Genomic DNA, 7,928 nt, shown 5'->3' on the forward strand with positions numbered 1-7,928 from the left:
CGAGACATCTCCCGGCTCCATCTCGGCTGTCAGCATCGGATGCCACATCTCTGCACCTAGGGAGAGAGAGGAAGAAACAAAAGGTGAGCAGAAGGAACACAGAAGGAAAGCCTGATTAACAGCCATAATACTTACCGGCTTTTCTTCCACATTTCGGGTCGGCGCCGCCCCGTTGGCAGGTACCGTACTCCGGCCCCTATGGGGAAAGGACAAGAGACATTTCTGGGGAATGATAAGGACATTTAGAGGGATCGCGCTCATCACTACTCACCTCTGCAGTTTAACCCCTCGACGCATCGCCTTCATTCTGCACCTGAAATAAAGGACAGATCACAGGTTAGAAAGACAACATAAAGGGGGCCTCACTTGAACTTTGAACTTTCATACTTACGGCGCATCGTTCAGGAAAGTCAAGTGGATTTTGCCAGCACCATTCTGAAAACCAGTGAAGTAACTGGACGAACACGCGCCCCTGCACCAGAAGCAGGATGGAGAGTTCATCCTTCCAAACCATAAGGTGAGCTTAAACCGGGGTTTGGAGGAAGTTAGAGAGGAACGAAGAGGGAAGGGGGAAAGGGGGGAGCTAGCACACTATTCTGCAGACTGTTAATCCCCTTTCTCATCTGCAGAAGGATATTCCTACGGGCCAGGCAAGCACGATTTGGAGGTCCTGTCCAATCGGTGTTCCGGGTCCTGCGCATCACGCTAGAAGAGGCCACAGCAATCCAGACTAGACCAGCGCCCCCGTGGGATCCAGATGAGCGTTACAGAACACGAAGCCTTCCTACAAATTCCCACCCAGGCGCTATGGAAACTTCCGAAACTGACCAGTTGGCCCAATTACTGGGGGAATTACGGGCCGAAGTACACGCCGCTCATCAAGAGACTAGTGCCCTCAGGAGGGAAGTGATTGTAATAAAGGATAGAGCTGATGACCTGGCTAGACAGCTTTTGCAAGGTCAAGCTGGACAAACTCCTTTACCCGGTTCCGGGGGGAACCCCGCTCATGTGGTTTCCAGTAACCCGGTGCAGATTAATCTACCTGGAAACATGCCGCTGGCCCCACCTGAACGCTTTGCTGGGGACCCCAAACGATTCGCCGTATTCATGAATCAGTGTCGTTTGCACTTCCTATGCAGACCTGGGGCCTTCCCTAATGATCAGACCAAGGTAGCCTTTGTGTTGTCATATCTCAGCGGCTGTGCTGCCGATTGGTCAGTCCCACTGGTAACTCAAGATGACCCAATTCTTCGTGATTTTCAAGGATTTCAAACAAGCATGGAAAGGTTATTTGCTCAACACTCCCAGGGACAGGCTCTGGATGACGAACTTCTATCTCTGCGACAGGGCAATCAAGACCTTCTATCCTACATTGCAACCTTCAATAGACTAATTGTGGAAACTGGTTGGCCAGAGGATAAAAGAATCACGTTATTCTATCGAGGTCTACGCGGAGAACTTAAAGATGTCCTGGCACAAGTTGTAAATCCGCCCCAAGAATGCATTGAATATATAGACTTAGTGGTACAATTGGACCACAGGCTGCAAAACAGAAAAGCAGATCGGTCCAAGTTTGAAACCCGGGTGTTGGCCAAGACCCACGCTAACCCCAAGGGGGCTGATGCCTCGGAGCCTATGCAAATCGGAGGTGTTAAAGGACCCCTAACTCAAAAAGAACGGGAAAGAAGACGACAGATGCAATTATGCCTTTATTGTGGGTTCTCTGGACACTTTCTACGAGATTGCCCGGTTAAGCCGCCCAAGAAGTTGGTAGGAGCCGCTGATAAAATCCATGGAAACTCTGTATCGGGAAACGACCACGCCCGGCAAGCGTAGGGGTCCGCTTGCCAAGCTTGAAAACTAACTCTCAGACCTCGCATTTCATTGTGCCAATGGTCCTCGTAGATCCGGAACAGCCTAAACGGTTGCATGCTATAAAGGCATACATCGATAGCGGGGCTATAGGAAACTATGTGGATCGAGAATTGGTCTCTAGGATAAACCTCCCTCTGCGTCCTAAAACCAACAAAGATGTCATCACCACAGTAGATGGAACCGAAATTGCCTCTGGACACATTCCACAGCTGAGGTGACACTTGTAGGTCCGGATGGCCATCGGGAGGCAGTTGTGTTTGATGTAATCAAGGCTCCACAGTTTCAGCTTATTCTCGGAATCCCTTGGTTAGAGACACATAATCCTCGAATTGATTGGCGAGCGAAGAGAATAACCTTCTCGGATTGTGCACAAACCTGCTACCCAGAAAATCCAAAGATTAATCTAGCATCAGTAACCTCTGTCCCCGTGCAACTACCTCCAGAGTACCAAGACTTTCAGGACGTCTTCCAAAAGGAACAGGCCAACACGTTACCTCCCCACAGATCGTATGATTGCCAAATCGATCTGGTGCCCGGTGCACAACCCCCTTGTAGCAGGATTTACGCACTTACTGAACCAGAGAATCTGCATTTGAGGCAATATTTAGATCAATACCTCGCCAATGGTTTCATTCGCCCGTCAAAGTCCCCGGCATCCTCAGCTTTGTTCTTCGTGCCTAAAAAAGAAGGCGACCTTAGAACTTGTATCGATTACCGCGCATTGAACCAGATAACTGTTAAAAATCGTTACCCTCTGCCTCTGATCCCTGAACTCCTTGACCAGGTGAAGGACGCTTGCGTATACACCAAGTTAGATCCCTGGGGGGCTTATCATCTGGTACGATAAAAGAAGGCGACGAATGGAAAACGGCCTTCCGTACAAAATATGGACTATTCGAATACCAGGTGATGCCTTTCGGGTTGTGCAACGCGCCTGCAGCCTTCCAATTCTTCATGAACGATGTCCTTCGGGAACTCATCGATGTCTGTGTTGTCGTGTATATCGATGACATTCTTGTGTACTCCTCTTCGGAATCTGATCACAGAAAGCATGTCAGGGCCGTCCTAGAGAAACTGCGCCAGCACAAACTGTTTGGCAAGCTGGAAAAATGTGTTTTCCATACCACCGAGGTTGAGTTTCTCAGATTCATCCTGACACCTAAAGGGGTCCGAATGGATTCACGGAAAGTGGATGCCATCCTCAAATGGCCATCACCTAGTTCGGTGAAAGGTGTCCAAAGCATGCTTGGTTTTGCCAACTTTTATCGCAGGTTTATCCCAGAGTTTTCACGTGTGGTGCAACCCATCACTGCACTCTTGCGAAAAAATAAACGTTTTGAATGGACCGAGGAAGCCGAACAGGCCTTTCAGGAGTTGAAAGCTAAGTTCACGTCCGCACCTATTTTGAAGCACCCGCGTCCCGATCTCCCATATATAGTCAAAACCGACGCGTCCAGCTTAGCCATGGGAGCTGTCCTGTCTCAGAGAGACCCTGAAACCAACCAACTGCACCCCGTAGCATTTTGATCCAGAAAGTTCTCGCCGCCGGAGATAAATTATGCGATCACCGATAAGGAACTATTAGCCATTAAGTCCGCCTTCAAGGCTTGGCGGCATTATCTCCTCGGCGCCCGGCATACCATCACCGTGATCACTGATCACCGAAATTTACAATATTTAAAAACTGCCAAGGCTCAATCGTCTCGACAGCTCCGATGGGCTTTGTTCTTTGCTGAGTTCGATTTTGTAATCACCTACCGCCCCGACTATAAGAATGGTAAGGCGGACGCTCTATCCCGAATTGGAATGGAAGAAATAGACACAAACTCAGAACCTGTGCCAATAATTTCCGAACAAAGAATTTTGGGGATAACCACTTTACAAACCCTTGAAGACATTCAAGCACGATTGAAACAATTCCTGGACTCTTCAGCCTTGCAGGATTGGATCAAAAGGGGGTCTAACTTTTCAGTCAAGGATGGCTTACCTTACTTCCAAGGACGCTTATTTTTGCCAGAAAAGGAATTGCAAGAACTGGTTATTTCCCGTCATCATGATACCCTGATGGAAGGACATCCTGGCATTGCCAAAACAGAGGAAAAGGTTAAACGACAATTCTGGTGGCCTACCTGGCGAAAGGATATTAAATCTTTCGTGATGTCCTATGGAGTTTGTGCCCAAAACAAAGGTCAAAAGACAAGACCCGCCGGTCTTCTTCAGCCCTTAGACATTCCACCAGCACCTTGGCACACCCTGTCACTAGATTTTATCACGGACCTGCCCTCTTGTAATGGTTACAATACTATTCTGGTCGTGGTGGATTTATTTTCCAAAATGGCCCACTTTATTCCGTTGAAAGGATTACCTTCAGCCTTTGTTCTTGCCAAAGAATTCCTCGAAAATATCATCTGTTTGCATGGATTCCCGTCCATACTAGTCTCCGATCGGGGAAGCCAGTTTATTTCTCATTTTTGGAAAAAGTGTTGTCAACTGGCACAAATCGCCGTAAGACTCTCGACCAGCCACCGCCCACAGACCGATGGTCAGACGGAGAGAACGAACCAGACCCTTGAACAATATCTACGATGTATGTTGCACCAATCGGAGGGTAATTGGAAGGACATTTTATGGGTGGCAGAATATGCATACAATAACTCGATACACTCTGGAACTGGTCAGAGCCCCTTTTATACCCTATATGGACATCACCCTCGTACTTCAGACTTGGACTCACCTCTGAGCCTTGAAATGCCCGCAGTGGACCATTTGCATTCTACGATTACTCAAGCCTTCAAGGATGCAACTGCACATTTGCAACATGCGAAAGGGAAATACAAAAAGAATGCGGATCTGCATCGAAGAGAGGCGCCTCCATACCAAATAGGGGATCAAGTATGGTTGGCTACCAAACACCTATCACTCAAGGGGCCTCGAACTTTTAATCCAAGGTATTTAGGCCCTTACTCGATCAAAGCTATAATCAACCCAGTGGCAGTCAAGCTCGATCTACCAGCTAACATGCGGATTCACCCCGTTTTTCATGTGTCAGTTTTGAAACCAGTGCACCCAGGAACCAGATTAACAAAGCCACCAGAACCGATTCAGATAGATGGGGAGCCTGAATTCGAGGTGAAGAACATTTTGGATTCTAAGATCTCAAAATCAAAACTTTTCTATCTAATTGATTGGAAAGGGTACGGGCCTCGGGAAAGGTCTTGGGAACCCAGTGATCACGTACATGCACCTCGGCTGGTAATAAGGTTTCATCGGAATTTCTCAAACAAACCGAAACCTCCAGAAGGAACGACCTTGGGAGGGGCCTTGGGGGGGGGAGAGCTGTCATGATGCCTATGCCCGGAGCACCAGGCCAGGCCCAGCACCCCCGGAAGCAGGCATCATGCCTTCGGGTAAAAGCCCAGTGGCCCCTTATAGGGGCTCTTTGGACTCAGTCCTGGCACCTCATAAAGGGAGGTGTTTTGTGCACTTACCTGATGCAGACCATGCTGCATGCTTCAGGTCTCCCTGAGACCTGAAAGGGACTATTTTTTCATAGGGACTATATTTTCACTCGGGCGTGGCCAGGGAAGGATACATACCTAGTTGGGGAAGGATACATACCTGGGACTTCTTTGGAGGCTATTTAAGCCACGCCCAGACAGCAGCTCATGCTTCGCGTTGTTCTGCTTCCTGCAGCTTAACGCTCACCGTGTCTTCTCCTGCTCCTGGGCTCCAGCCACGCCCGCCTCGAACGTGGAAGACCTGCAAGGAAGGAAGAGAAGAGAAAGGTGAAAACCAAGGACTATTTCAAACTTCTTACCTGCATCCGGAATCTTCTCGCCAGCATCCCTGAAGAAAGACTTCCATTTAAAAGCATCTCGTTGCTCGCTGCAGCGCCACGCTTCACTCACCTGTCCTCGAGACATCTCCTGGCTCCATCGCGGCTGTCAGCATCGGACGCCACATCTCTGCACCTAGGGGAGAGAGAGGAAGAAACAAAAGGTGAGCAGAAGGAACACAGAAGGAAAGCCTGATTAACAGCCATAATACTTACCAGCTTTTCTTCCACATTTTGGGTCGGCGCCGCCCCGTTGGCAGGTACCATACCCCGGCCCCTATGGGGAAAGGACAAGAGACATTTCTGGGGAATGATAAGGACATTTAGAGGGATCGCCCTCATCACTACTCACCTCGGCAGTTTAACCCCTCGACGCATCGCCTTCATTCTGCACCTGAAATAAAGGACAGATCACAGGTTAGAAAGACAACATAAAGGGATCCTCACTTCAACTTTGAACTTTCATACTTACGGCGCATCGCTCAGGAAAGTCAAGTGGATTTTGCCAGCGCCATTCTGAAAACCAGTGAAGTAACTGGACGAACACGCGCCCCTGCACCAGAAGCAGGATGGAGAGTTCATCCTTCCAAACCATAAGGTGAGCTTAAACCGGGGTTTGGAGGAAGTTAGAGAGGAACGAAGAGGGAAGGGGGAAAGGGGGGAGCTAGCACACTATTCTGCAGACTGTTAATCTCCTTTCTCATCTGCAGAAGGATATTCCTACGGGCCAGGCAAGCACGATTTGGAGGTCCTGTCCAATCGGTGTTCCGGGGCCTGCGCATCACGCTAGAAGAGGCCACAGCAATCCAGACTAGACCAGCGCCCCCGTGGGAACCAGGTGAGCGTTACATCCTCTCTTCCTTTCTGACGAAAGTGCGCAATTGGCATTTGCCAGAAGACACACTGCCCTCTGGGCCCAGCTTCCTAGAGCGAGGGGGTCTACCGGAATCTCGGTGTCCTTCGCCTTCTCGGTTGTATACGAATTGTTCGTTTTACAACTGTTCGAATGACAATTGACCTTTTCACAATTGACATAATTGTGAAGGTCAATTGTACCGTATATGTGGGGGGAAACCCCCCACAACCCCCCACCCAATGCCAAACCCCCCCAACACCCATATATATATATATATATATATATATATATATATATATATATATATATATATATATATATATATATATATATATATATATATATTCGGTCAATTGTGAAAAGGTCAATTGTGACCCTTTAAATTCGGTCAATTGTTCATTCGAACAATTGTAAACAAACAATTTGGGTAATACCGCCTTCTCAGCCTGGTCCATTATTTTTTTTGAGTAGGAGGGAGAACTCTCCAATTTTTTTGCGAGTGGGCCTGCTATGTCAAACAGCTTTTCCTGTCATCCTCTCCCGGCGCGGTCAAATCCTTTCTTAATATCACACGCTGACTTAGTCACAAACGTGACCATCTTGGGATCTAGGTCTGGAGTTTCCGCCAGCTTCCCTAGTAACACTGGCCTAGGGCACTCTGACCTCATGCATGAACGCACCTCTCTGTCCAGCGGCTTTCTTATGTGCTGGGACATGTACGCTGACACCCTGGGTGAAGGCACCCATTCTGAAGATTTTGGGTGTCTGATAGTCTCTGGATCAAATATGTCAGCGGTGTTTTCCATATTTTGAGGGTCGACATTTTCTTCGAAGTGTTGTGAGCTGTCTTCGTCTCCTTCCCCCTCATCATCGGGCGAGTAGCCCTTGTCATCATCCCCTAAATTATTCACCCCTGGGGTAGGAGGTCTGTCCTGGCTCTCTTTCTGTTTCTCCAGGAAGGCTCTCTTTAGCCTAGCGACGGGGTCGCTTACATCTTGGGGAGCAGCATCCTCCCTTTCATTAGTGCTCGGGGGGGTCAAAGAGTGTTTGCTCTTCCGAGCTACTTTACGCCCCTTTGGTTCAACCCGTCTGCGGGGTGTCTGGCTGACGGCCCTGCCTCTGGTGTCTCTGCCCGCCTTTTCTTGGCAGTTACCTGCTTCGGCCTTTCTGCCATCATCGCTTCCATAATTTCGAGCCTTTGTGTTATAGGCTGCACTCCTAGCGAGACTGCTTGAGTAAGCGAGTCCCCTAGCACTTTCTTAAAGCTCTGAGATAAATCAGCTTCCTGTCCTGGTGGGAGGGATCCTCCTCCCATTCTTCTGCACTCCATTCCGGAGAAGTTGATGGCGTTTGGCCAGGGCT

Source organism: Ambystoma mexicanum, chromosome 8, assembly GCF_040938575.1.
Source record: "Ambystoma mexicanum isolate Mex_15411 chromosome 8, UKY_AmexF1_1, whole genome shotgun sequence".
NCBI classification, from domain to species: Eukaryota; Metazoa; Chordata; class Amphibia; order Caudata; family Ambystomatidae; genus Ambystoma; species Ambystoma mexicanum.